Genomic DNA, 14,790 nt, shown 5'->3' with positions numbered 1-14,790 from the left:
TAATTTAATATAATACAAACATAAAATATCCATAAGTAGTGCAGTATTAAAAAATATAAAATTTCAGTTTTATCTAGTATAAGTTTTGACCTCATGGAGGTAGGGGGGGCTATACTCCCTTGCCCCCCCCCTCATAGATTCGCCACTGACGGCGTTAATTGGAAAGTAATAACTTCAGATTAAAAACCTCGATAGCAGAACAAAGTTATTGTCTCGAAGACTTTCCATGAAATTACAAATCGCATTGTAATCTGTTGTAAGTTTTAGCCAAATGGGAGAAGGGGTCACAGTCCCCTCACTACCCCCCCCCCCACCCCAAACTCGCCATTAATAAACCACCGTATATAGTGTACATATTTAATAAAATATAATGCATGTTTGTAATTCGCAGAAGTATTGACGTATTTAAAATCTTCGAAATTTCGGTTTTATCTAGTGTAAATTTTGACCTTATGGGAGAGGAGGGGGGGGGGGCTATAGCTCCCTTAGCCTTGGAATGATGTAAAATATATTACGGCTAACTTTCAGATTAAAAAATACCTCGATCGCAGAATGAAATTATTCCCTCTGAGCCGTTCCGTGCCATTGCAGATCACAATTTAATCTGTCGTAAGTTTTGACGAAATGAGAGAAGAAGCTACAGTCCCTTATGCCCTCTCCCATCCCCCATGTATACGCCGCTCTATATAGTGCTTCTATATTTATTTAAATATAATACAAACTTAAACATGTTACAATATCGCAGTATTAAAAATCTCTGAAATTTCGATTTTATCTAGTGTAAGTTCAGACCTCATGGGGGGGGACTATAGCCCCTTTAGCCCCCCCCCCCCGTGGATCCGCCACTGATAGTGCTTCTATATTTATTTAAATATAATACAAACTTAAACATGTAACAATATTGCAGTATTAAAAATCTCTGAAATTTCGATTTTATCTAGTGTAAGTTCAGACCTCATGGGGGGGGCTATAGCCCCCTTAGCCCCCCCCGTGGATCCGCCACTGCCGAAGGTGTTCAAAGAACGAAATTATTTTTTACTTCTTAGAGGAATTTGAGGCTGCAGTTTTGAAGTCGCTTCTATTTATTTTCAAAAATATTCCCAGACTTCAATGTCGAATCCCATCCCTTTTACGTCATCAAAGATAGCGTAAAATTTCGCTTTTAGAAATTTCTGCGGGAATTATATTTACGACAGTTTAAAGTAGCCTCTCAATTTGTTTGAAAGAAAAAGTTTTTGACTAGTGTATAGTGTATTTTGACTGTGTTAATGCTTCATGAGCTTGGACATTGAAGAAAAAACTGCGCGAAAGCTTGAAACAATCCAGAGAGCATCAGGGTCCGACAAACTAAAAGTGAGGCCCTGGCCCACAATAATTTTAAGTCCCCAGAAGACTCCGTAGACCGGTCGGAATGCATTTTTGCGGGTCACTTTGTCTATCAAAGAACTATGTAAATCATTAATCATGTGCATTCGCGAGTCTCCTTCGGGGCAACTCGTAATTGTGACATAGAATATTCACTGCTGGCAGAGTTAATAAAAATTCTCCTTTAAGAAAAGTCTTTGCCTACTAAAAAGTCATTCTTTTTGAATTATTACTTTAAAAATACATGCATTTTTCTTATAGTTGCAATCATGGGCGCCCATATGCAAAATTGTAGGGGGGGGGGCTCAGATATTTTAATCATGGTTTAGCATGATATTTTCCCCATGTAAACCAATTTCATGACAGATTAGAGTCACTAAAATTGGACATTTTTAATTACTTATTCATTAATGGCTGGAAAAGAAATATTTTTACATTTTTGCAAAGAAAAAAAAAATACTAAAAACGAGAAAGTTCTAATTTCTAAAGGGGGTTAGCCCCCCCCCCTATATGGGCGCCCTTGGTTGCAATGCTATACATAATTCTTCAAGTAATTTGGGGGCAGGTAGGAAGATGGGGGACCCAGTCCCAGGCCTAGTTGGTCTGTGCGTATCATCAGGCCCCGGAGAGCATTGAAAGATGCATGTTGCGATTCGTCCGAAGAGGCAGAAAGCGAAACACTTGGATTACGGAGCAAATCAAAGTTACTGATGACATTAGTAAACAGTAAAAAAAAATAAAATAGAACTAGGTGGGCACTGGGTACTTTTCCAGAAGAAAAGAAACTATAATGGATGGACAACCAAAGCTGAACACTGAGAGATAAAACCTAAGAGGAGACCACAGATCACAGTGACGTTGGAGAGTTGAGACAGTTAGGTTTTTCTGGAGTAGAATGGAGGTGAATAATAGAAAATTAGCAATTTGAAATGTTTGGCAGAGCAAAACTGACATTGATTGTGATGATTTTTAATGAGTTCAAGATTGCACGCTAACTCCGATCTTCAGAAAAATCATCTGCAAGACTGAGAAATATGAAAATTTGGCACAAAATTACTTCAGGGGACAAAATTCATTCACTTTGTCTTGCTAGGGATGTGCAAGACAAAGTTATTTTTTATTGCTCTCTTTTGGTTTATCTTTTGAGATTTTTTTCCATAAAAGTGCTGAGATCCTTCCTCCCTTCCTTTTTATTTATTTATTTTTGTTATTCATTCATTAGTTTTAAGAAGAAAACGCCCGACATCCTATTCATCAGTCTTTGATTTTGAGATTGTATTATGTGATGCAGTGCCGATAAAATTGCACGCAGCAAAAATAACCGAAATGTGACACAAAATTGACGCACAAATCTCCTAGTGTCTGACTGTTTTCAACAAAAATAAATCTTGAATAATTCTTTTAAAATAGCATGGGAAAAAAAAAGCAAGTATACAAAATTGCTCTCTTTGAAAACAAACATCTTCGGGGGAAAAAATAATACCTAGTGAGTTCTGGTATTCCGGCAGGTATCGCGAAAATACACGGGAAGATTTAGAACCACTTCTTTTTTCTTGTTACCCCACCCTTTGTCTGTCCAATCACCATAACTGCAGCTTTATGTCGTCATGCCTCATCCCTCCCCTGCCTGTGCTCTATATCAGCTAGTGAACGTAAGATAAATGAGAAGAGGTTACTACTTTTGGCAGTGTATCGCTCTCTTAAAAAAGTCATCTTATTTCCAATTTTTTTGAAATATTTAGTTAATAACGGGGGGGAGGGACGCTAATATAGATTTTCTGGGTTTGAAAAAGAAAAAAATGGTAATTCTTTGTGTCACAGATATTTGTAAGAAATTTGCATTCGAGGACAAGGAGTTTGCTCAATCGATTTGCACAAATGCATAATTTTTAGGCATATCTTTAATTCTTTAAACTTAACATTTTTAACTGTGACATGTTTGAATAAAGGAATTATTATACATCATAATTCGGAAGTATCAACTTTCTGAAATAATTTTTTGTACATGAAAAAATAATGATTTATACATTTTTGCGAGTGTGATCGCACAGTCACGCATGCAGGACGAACAAATCATTATTTTTAAAATACAGTAGAACCTTGTTTATCCAACTCCCGTTTATTCGGATCTCCGGATCAAATTTGAACATTCCCCTCAAAAATTTTTCAAAACTATTGCAAAAAAAAATAAAAAAATGCTGTTCATTATACTTTCTTAGCTAAAAAATAATCATTACTATTTATATTTTATTTTTCATTGCAGAAAAGATTTTCATGGCTATTTTATTTTTCACTGATTGATTTTTCCCCCATAAAATTATTCTTATTGAAGAGTTGTGCAAACTCGGTGCCTTATCTACAGTAGGCTTTTATAGTATACTATTGTAGTGTCTTGCAGTAGCTATTGCGAACATCTTTTCTTACAAAACATACAGGGTTTTTCTTCAAATTTTGAATATTTGTCTCAAACAAAAACATCAAAATTCTTAAATTTGAAAGTGACAAACACTCTATTTAACCTATTTTAAATGTCAAAAAATATGAATTTAATAAGTACAAGCATTTATTCTTTTGAGCTGTGAAAAAGACAGAAAATATTTAACGGGAGGGAAATTATGTAGTGTAAACATCAGATTTTCACTTCAATTAATCGATGCGTCATCTCTAATCTCTTACATTTGCTCTTATTACAGGCCCGAAAGCTGCACCCCATCATTTAAATAACCTATTTTAACAACAATCAGTAGAATAGGGTCAGGTGGGGTAAAATGGGTAGTCAGAATATATGGTTTAAAAAGTCAGTTTTTTAAAATTAAATTTGCATTTTTTTGAGTTGGTTATTATACTTGGCTGTTCTGAATTATATATCACAAAATATATTTTTTCAATAGATTATTTTTTAGTGAGTGGCAACACTTTAAAATGAAGTCGATAAATTCAAGCCGCATGTTGTCTGCTTAAACTTCTATCTCCAGCTCCTGATTTTTGGGGAATTTTTATTACTGTGTCATAATATCTTTAGTTAGACATTTTTATTGCTGCTTCAACTTACAGGGAAGAAAAAAAAAATTTTTTTCTATTTTTAATCTCATATTTTGAAAATGGGGTAAAATGGGTATATATGGTTAGGCTTACAATTCCAGCAAGTTGTTTTAAAAGGTACAGCATATTCTCCTTTAAATGAATATTAATTCATTTGCGGTTGATTCAAAATGATTGAAATATAAAAATATGCACAATGCCATTATTTTATAAAATAAACTTTACTCCATCATAATAAATAAAAATAAGCCACAGGTATACTTATTCTAGTGTTTGTGTGCACTTGCGCATAAAATAACAATTTCCTCTGAATATGCTGGCCCAGCCTGCTGCTCGTCACATTTTTATTTGATTGCAATCAGATTCTATCAATTTCTCTGATGTACTCTAATGTACCTTTAATTTCTCGGAACACATCCTCGTTTCAATCCGAAAAGTATGCGTCACAAAGCACAATTTCCTCACCTTACAAAGATTTGAAAAGTGCAATATTGTCAGCAATTTTAACAAGTGTTTCAGATTTGACAACTACCTGCATGATTTATTTAAAACAACTTAAACAGGTGCTGGCAAATACAGGAAATAAATGACAAAGATGTTTTAGAAAGGCTAAGAGTTGAAAGTGAAAAACGTAAGGAATTTAAAAACAAGAAAATAAAAAATAGATGAAAAAGAAAGTCTCCATTCAGAGGAAGTATCTGGAATAGAAACTGCTGAAAATATGCTTATGAAGCAAAGTTTAACCACAGGTGCAAAGGTATAAGTATTATACTTTGAGGAAACAAGCAAGGAAGAATTTATTGGCAAATATATGGCTGTTGAGGAAAATTTTATGAGGTGAAATACTTTTAAAAAATCCAAGATGGGGGATTTTTTTTTTATTTTTCCTGATATAGACGACATGGATTTCATTGAAGAACATCAAATAATAAAAAATTTTAAAGCGCCACAAAGTAACAATAGGCCATTACTTTCTTAAAAGAAAGACAAGTATGGATATCATGAGTTCAAAGAAACCTTATTAATATTTTGTCAAATTTACTCTTTGCACTATTTTTTTTAATTAAATAGTTAAATTTTGATAACTGACTCTTATGCCTTTACTATCACACTTCATTGAACAAATAGTATGCTTTTTTATCACTTCTTAGACTTTAATACCCATTTTACCCCATAGGCTACCCATTTTCACCTGCGTGGGGTAAAATGGGTATACAAAACATATAGTCATAAACACTCCTCTCAAAAATAAATTTGTATCAAATTATGTGTGAAAATCATTTAATTCTACTCTCAACATATGTAATGTATACATAAAACAAAAAAATATTAGAAACGAAATATTTTGACAAAAATACTCGAGTGAAAATCCAAAAGTAGGCTATTTTATACCCATTTTACCCCACCTGACCCTATACAAATGAAATCAAATTTTGAATTAAGGTTATCGTAAAATTTTTGTTAATAAAATAAAATTTAAATAAACCTCTGATGAAGACAATTAAGAATGGATTAATGTCTAGTTACAATCTTCAATGGATCTGCGTCCAACAAATCAACATTGGAGCGTATCATTAAATACTTTTTGATATTCTTTACATCGTAAGAACTCCTGCTGTCCTAAAGTGAATTCTTAAATCTTGAAAAACGTTCAGCATCAACATTTTTTGTTGGAATGTATTTCAAAAAATAAAATTCACTTATGTTCATGTCTTCTTTCATTTTGAGTTTTCCTTTTTCTCAAATTAAAATGTCCGAAATTTTGCATCGATGTATGAAAACCAACATTATTTTACAAGAAGAAAATGCTCTCTTTTCTTTTCATTCTTAAGCTTTTTCTAAACACACACACACACACACACACACACACACACATATATATATATATATATATATATATATATATATATATATATATATATATATATATATATATATATATATATATATATAGCTCTATGAAGGAAAAAGCAGTGGTTCTAAAAGTGCAAAACTTAGCCCTAAGTCACCAAAAAAAAACTCTTCTTCCTTATTAAACTAATGAATGCCTCAATTTTCTCAAATGTGAATCAATTTACCGATGAAGCGCATTTTTATCGACAAGTATCTTTGAAATAATCGACAGAAATTTTGTTGCACTTTTTGTCAAATTTGTGTTACGATCACCAGGTGTTACATATTTTACCTAAGTACAAAGTTTTATGGTCATTATGTCAATGGAAAATATTTTTAAAAAAAACATCTGAAAAAGTTACATCTGAATCAAATACATGGAGAGGCGCAAAACTTTAAATATATGTATCAGTTTCTCATTTTGAACTTGACCTCAGATACTTTTGCACTAAGCACGGCAGTGTTGCTCTTATTGTAGAAGGAATTTTTAGAGCTTATTGTGGGTTTTAAAGATACCATTATCGAGAACTGTTTTAGTTTGGATTTTTCATACGTACGTTAATAAATAAAACTTGATTTTTTTGCCTGATCTTTAATTCTCTTGACCAGTAGTTACTTCTTTTAAATTTAAACACGCACAGCTAAGTGTGAATGTTCCTGGGTAATGTGTTAGTTGCACTAAAACAAACCTTCTCACACAGACCAAGGCACAATTAGCAACTGGAGTTTCTCTGAAGACTCCGGGCCCTTTTTTTAAAATGAATTTCTTAAATAGATCTTTATTTTAGTATTCTTAGTTTTTTTTGTAATAATTAATATTATTCCTTTCATGTTTGTTTCTATCTACTATTTTGCACGATTTTGTGCAATGGTTTTCCACTGTCATTTAGAATACTCAATTTAATCGTGGGGAGGAATCGGACATCAATTCCTGTATTAATCACCAAAGTTTTTCCATGCATGCTATTATAAATAAAAACCTAAAATCAGTTTTGTGCCGGACAATAAATTTCTGAAAACATTCCAAGAACGCTTATTCCATCGATAAAAGTTCTTTTAACCTCTCTGGCTTACGCAAAAGCATCATAGCACGCATGGTTGGTTCCTGTATTTCGGAAGAGTAACAATAGAATGTTTAACACTTTATGGTTTGAAGGATATATGCTTTTGTTTCCCTTGCTCTCATTTCATCTGCATTTCCCTGAGAATTCCTGTTCATCACTTTTTCTAGCTGTATTATCTGGCTAAATATAAACAAGAATTCTTTTTTTTTTTTTTTTTAAAGCTTATGCGATGTAGTAGTTTTGTCACTCATAACTTAATGTCCAATCCTAGGTTATTGCAACGAAATTACAAAATCATATGCAAATGCTTTAATCCTTTATAACAAGGGTTATCTCCACTCACTCAAGATAACTTGTGTTCTCCTGTGGGTCCCCGCTCATGTCGGAATCGAGGGGAATGAGTGTTCAGAACCCCTTGCAAAGAAAGCACGTGACCAAGATCAACCTCTAACAGCCTCCTTCACAGACGTGAATGCTGTTGCCAGGCGAAGGATCTACGATCAGCTTTTCAGCAAGGCAATAATCCCCGACCTACACTACCCAAGAAACTTCTCTTCTACAATATGCATTTCTAGGCTACGCACTCGACATTTCAAGGACATGAAGATATTACCAACTAATAATAAATTTTATCCCATCTGCAAGCACTGTCCCCATTTACAACTCACCCCTGATCATGTTTTTAATTGTCAAGCCATTATTCGCTCCCTCCTCCAACTTGGAGCACCACCAATTGAAATCCTGTACAGACATCGGGCTCCAGAATTAGCAGATCTCTTGTTATCAAGACTTTTGGAGGCATCTAAACTTTTTGCACTCCGCACGTCATTAGACACGACAACAACCACAACAAGGGTTCTCAAACTTTTCCAACTCACTTATTCATTTTTGTGCATCATGCGTGTCCCCAAGAAAAACTTTTAATGGTTTTGAAATTTATTACATAAAAGTTTAACTATTAAACTGTTACAGTTCAATATAATTGCATATCAGTAATCTAAATATAAAAAATGGCTGTATGTGTGTTCCTTTTAAAATTCTCAGTTTACGCCAAACTTTGCCAAATTTGGTATCATTTGGTGCTCAGGAATTTAAGTAGATGTAATTATAGATACAAGGATTTTAGTTTTAACTTTAAAAAACGTTTTAGTGTTGTTTTAAAAAAGTAACTTCTCTTTGAAACATTCTCAAAATTCTAAAAGTTACGCTAGTAGCTCAAATTTTAACACCGTTTTCGTGATAGTGCTTGCTCTTCCTGGTAGGTGCATTGATTTTTTTTTTTTTCTGCATTCCGACATTTTTCTTAAGAATCGCAAAATATCTGCTAAAAAGGAAGAAATATTAACTAAATTTGAAACCCAAGGTTTGAATTCGGTTCAACGTTTTACCCTTTAGATTATTACCGTAAACTGGGGCTACTTGGACCCGAAATTTCAAATTTTTGCAAGTTTTATACTGATTTGTTGCTTAAACACATATAATGTGCGCTGATAACCTTGTTTTTACCGTTTTTCAGACGTTCTGCTACCACCTTAAGCCTTTTTCAAACAGCAATTTTAACCCTTTATATTTCTTTCCTATTTTTAAAAATTGGTTCCAACTCAGTAAATCCATGGTCCAACTCAGCATTAGAAAAGGCAATAAAACAGGTGGTGGGATCAAAAAGGACAATAATTTTGAAAGATAATTCAAAACTACATTCTAGTGTATATATTTATATAAATTAATATGAAATCAACGTATACTTAAAAAACTATTTTTAGGCAAACATAATTTCTCAAATAGCAATATAATCAAACTGCAGCTAAAACTAATTATAATGCGCATTATTTAAACATTAGAGGGAATGAAAACTACTCTCTTTAATAGCTTGGGTGGATTTATTTTCTCTGATAATATAATATTTAATGCCTGCCTTCCTCGCTACTAAATACTACAGGATACCCAGGCTTGTTTAATTTCCTTTTTAGAGTTGATATATTTAAGTCAAAATGATCTGAGGCCACTCTCTGAGACATTTCTCTGGAATTAATTGAATCTAGACACAATTGTAATTTTTTTCTCCCAACAATCTGCATATTTCCTACTTCCAGGGGTTCTCTTTTACTTTCGGACCCTTTTTATCCTTAGATCTGCAAATAAATGGGTGTAAATAGTTACTAACCTCTTTACTTATAAATAATACAAACCATACTTAACATAATTTAGTGATGAATGTGGTCGGGGACTGCTTGAACGCTGGGTTCAAGTAGCCCCATTTTAAAGCGACCAGTGCACTTTTACTGACTTATATTAGTTACCGTGTTAATTATACAGCTATAACCTTAAAACACTGTTATTTTATTAAGAAATAGAACGCAAACATAAAACTATCTTCACCTTGCTGATATCAGATGTTTCCATGTACCTACATGTGAAAGTTTGCAGACACTAAAAACAATAAAAACAACTGTTTAAACAACTTGCAATCATAACTTCAATCAGAAAAAGGCAGGAATAGCAGAAACTTTGTTTCGTGCTCCAGCCTCTGCCTAGTACTGCCACCTGTCATGGAGAAGGTTTTTAAGTCGATACATTGAATTTTATTGAACCAGGACAGATTTTAAACACTTTTTTTCTCATGGGTTCAAGTAGCTCCACTTTACTGTATCTATTTGCCAAAGTTCATGATGAATGCTATACATTCGTCAGGACATAGCATACACTGAGATACAAAAGCAGACATAAGAAAACACAGACAGCCTTTTAAAAATACAGACATACTATTATTGCTTGAGCCAATTTCCACTTTTCCTTTTTTTAGCATCAAAATTTAAAAACTGGTGCGACTTTGCTATGTGATACTTTATATTTCTCACTTTTTTACTCTCAATATGAAACTCTAATCTTAGTAGACTATATATTCTTACATTTGGTACCGTTTTGGTTTTCGTAATGATTTTTCGAACGATTTTCTTCCTTTTTTCTTTTTATAAATTTAGGTAGATTTTTTTAAACTATTGCACTTCTTTTAATAGTTATAATCAATCAAAATTTAGAAAAGTTGGTTCATAATAGCTTAAATAGGAATAAATAATCGGATGACACAAAGAAAAATAAGTGTGAACATATAAATAGAGGAAAAATAGAAATGATAAATATAAAGGAGATTTAATAGAGCGAAATGTTTTTCGTGTCTTTCCCTAGAGCCTTCAGCACCTTGAAAAAAAAAAAAAAAAAAACCCAAAGGGAAAAAAGGCTTTTTAAGAACGTGGAAAAATAAAAAAAATGTTTATCGCTAATTGGTCTAAAATTACTTTGCGTAACAGAAGTAGAATTACATTTTCAGATCTCATTAGTGTACGAAAATAAAACTGAGGTGTACAGGATGACATCACCGCTTTGAAATTTCAACTAATGGAAAGGAGATCTCAAGCAGCCATCGTGACTGAGCTTTGTTATGACTGTATTATCAAATCCTTCTACTGTCTACTATCTCAAATTTCACAGGACAGAAGAAAAACTCGAGATAAAGAGATTTCGAAGTACAGAAGTTTTTTCATAAAATTAATGAAAATAAGCAAGTGGAACAAAGAGTTAATATAGATTCTTTTTATTTATATTATGGAACATTTCACTATTTGGCTTATAATGATCAGGCTTTTTTTTTTCTTCTTTTAGTGATTACTATATCAATAGTGAGTTTCTAAATATCTTTAGGGGTGGCTTCCCGTTTCACCTTTTCCCTTTTCACCGTTAAAAAGTAACAAAGGATTGTACTAGTCCGTTTACAATGGGGACGCAGGTGTCAGGTATATCTCCTGCAAGGTTTCCTAGGGGTAGGAAACAAATTGGAATGTCAAACCTGTTTCACAAACTTTTATCATTTCAATATCAAGCCACCACTTTAATTTCTGCATTAATTGCAGTATTCTGCTTGAACACGGGATTTCTTTCCTCTCAGTTTCGCTCCAAAAATGTTCGCAGTTTCTTTTTTGTTAGCCAAAAGAGGTGGAAGAATTCTTCAGTATAAAAATTATTTTTATCATATCATCAGTAGGAGGATGACCCAACAGTATGACCGATAAAGCCGCAATAAGGCACTTAAATTTGTTTACAATGATTAAGTTTTTGCATATTTTTAATTTCACATCTCGACTGAAAAAAAATAATAAAAAGACGGCTGATTTATAAGAAAATATGCTTGGAAAAATAGTTAAACTGAGTCTCATGAGCATTTATAAATTTTTAATTAAATATTATTTTTTTATGTCTGTAATGATTTATGCCCTTTATTTACTTATATAAATAGCCAATTTTTCTGATATACAGTAAGTGCAAAAACGAGGAAAATTCAAAAATTGTCCTAAATTTAATGTGTGTTGCGCTGCAAATTTCACTCATTTTTATCTATTTATAGCCGACCCAGCAAACGTTGTTCTGCCATATAAATATTTTTTAGTGAATATTTTAGTTAGTCAAAAAATAACGTGTGTATTGTAAGTTTGTGGGGATGAGATCTTAGACAGAAAGAAGAACGGATGCTGCAGACGATAATCACCGATAAAAAAAAAATCATTTTTCTCAATACAATACTACACACACACAGACACATATTTTTGTATCGTTCAAAATTTGGCACCCACTGTTTTGTGATACAAGGCAAATGCAGAAAAAAATGTTAAAATGACGCGACGCGCCGACAAAACGTCGGAAAACTCTTAATGATTAAAAAAATAAATTGTTGCCATCTTCTGTTTGTCTACAAATAAAATGTTTGCACTTAAATTATGTAAGGCTTTTTCAATGATTTTCAACAATGGTCTTTACAATGATTTTGAAAAAAAAAAAGTTCGTGATAGGGACACCCTGATTACCTAGCGATATGAAATATACTTTATGGCCTTTTCTCATACCTACCAAATACGCATAAAAAATTCATAAAAATCAGTCGAACCGTTTCGGAGCAGTTCGAACACTAACACCGTGACATTAGATTTTTATATCTATACTAATATTCTAAAGAGAGAGAGAGCGGATTTTTGTGTATTTACATGTTCGAGGTAATCTCCGGAACCATTGCAACTATTTGAAAAATTCTTTCACTGTATGAAAAGTGCATTGCATTCGTACTGAGTGACATAGGCTATAAATTATGCATATATATATATTTATACTAATTTTTTAAACCAATAGTTTGTCTCCGCTACCAGTTTATGTTTCGTACGGTTTTGTTCTTATATACGTAAAAACGAGATTTGATTGTCTCGCATATACTGTCATTGCAGGTTTTCAACGAACTGAATACTGAGTGATGTCAGGATAAGAATAGTCAAAAGCTATGCAATCATTTGAGGCTGTAGAAGGTCGGGTATATAGCATTCTATTTGCCTAGAACATTGCAAACCATGTAGTGTCACAGGATGCTCATGCTTCAAAACTTTTTTAAATGAACCATAACTGAGATTCGCTTCAGGCAAATTAGTTTTTTAATTCAAGTAGTGCAGATAGACAATAATAATCCGTGCTTCTAAAAGTCGTAATTTTTCATGCCTTTTGCGATATCCTTTAATGATTTTTATTCATTCTAAAATCGAAACGAGAAACATCTGCTAATGAGTTCACTTAAGTACATTAAGTTTAGAAAATTCTAAATTGAAAGAGTAATTGCACATAATTACCGTACAATCAAAGTTAAGAGTTAAAACAACAACATTAGAACATTGGATAGAAAAGAATTTAACAAAGAAGAGAAAAAAAAAATAAAAGTTATTTGGAGAACTATTCTTCATAATGACTATATTTAAACATTTAAACACGATATAATTAAATGATATAGCTTACGAACATTTTATCAGAAAGAAATTGCCAAAAAAAAAAAAAAAAAAAGGAGGCATGTGAAAAAAGCAAGTTTTCCGGTACAAGAGGTATATAGAGGAATACTGGGATTGAGCAAGACTCAAATCTTAGCAGAATATTTAATGTTCATCCTGCTAGACAATCGAAATTTGGTCACTTAAGAATTCATTTAAAACAATTTCGTGGTTTAACTTACTTCCAAAGTAATTTGGCATAGAACTCGGTCTTATACAAGACGACAAACCTTGGTAAGTAACGGTATACGCCCAAAATGTCGCGGCCAAAATGTCGCGGGCCAAAATGTCGCGGCCAAAATGTCGCCGTCCCAAAATGTCGCCGGTCCAAAATGTCGCCGGTTCAAAATGTCGCCGTCCCAAAATGTCGCCGGTCCAAAATGTCGCCGGTCCAAAATGTCGCCGTCTCAAAATGTCGCCGGTCCAAAATGTCGCCGTCCCAAAATTTCGCCGGTCCAAAATATCGCCGGTCCAAAATGTCGCCGGTTCAAAATGTCGCCGTCCCAAAATGTCGCCGGTCCAAAATGTCGCCGGTCCAAAATGTCGCCAGTCCAAAATGTCGCCAGTCCAAAATGTCGCCAGTCCAAAATGTCGCCGGTTCAAAATGTCGCCAGTCCAAAATGTCGCCGGCCCAAAATTCGCTAGTTCAATTGGTACGAAAAATTTAAATGTAGGTCGATGCTTTTCAGCATAAAAGTTGCGAAAGAATATTAATTGCCTTTCAAAGTAAGTTCCTTCAAAAATTCCAAACGTTTTCTCCTGTCTTAATTCGTAAACATCAGATTAATTCCAGAAAATTAATAGTTTTCAGAAAAACATACGTTTTTCTGTATACTATTAAGAACGTAAACATGCGAAAGGCTGCTGCAATGGATTTCTCTTTCTCGTTTAATCTGATTAATAATAATACTCAAGATGTAAAGCAAAGGATCAAGATGTAACGCAAGGATTCAGACAAAAAATTGGTATGGAAGTAAAACTAAACTGTTCTAAAGGCGAATGAAAGAATAGTGAGGCGCTATGTGAATATGGCAAGAGAATAGGCGGTTTGTATTTTTTGGCGTAATGAAGTAAAAACAAATAACTCTTTCACTCTAGCATATTATTACCTTAGCGACAAGTCAGTAATTTAGGGGATCAGGCGGAATGGCCCCCGACTTTGAATTTTTTTTAATATATACAAGTGGAAGTGCTTTTTATAGCAATCCTATGAAATTTGCATTGGTTATATGCCCGTTATCCTCCCTCTCCCCTTTCACTAGAAAAATTCGAAATCACGGGCCAGGGTGGAAATCAAGTAGAAAGGTATCTTAATGAAATTTAATTTTCTCATAGATTTTTTAACATCACCCTAAGAACGGTAAAAAAAAAAACTGTACGTTTTCAGTGAGATATACGTTGGTTAAAGTAAGATCAAAACTGTTCTGAGACTTTTTCTTTAAATGAAACTGAAGAAGTTTAACAAGACTGTTTGAGACCTTCCTCTGAGAGGACATTTGTATGTCCTTTGCGACCGGGATTTTGGGACAGCAAAACAAATGTTTAACAGAGATGACAGATTATTGCCGTGGAAA

This window comes from Uloborus diversus, chromosome 4 (genome assembly GCF_026930045.1).
Source record: "Uloborus diversus isolate 005 chromosome 4, Udiv.v.3.1, whole genome shotgun sequence".
Lineage (NCBI taxonomy): Eukaryota > Metazoa > Arthropoda > Arachnida > Araneae > Uloboridae > Uloborus > Uloborus diversus.
The sequence above is the reverse complement of the archived record's forward strand: the minus strand, read 5'-3'. Positions refer to the sequence as shown.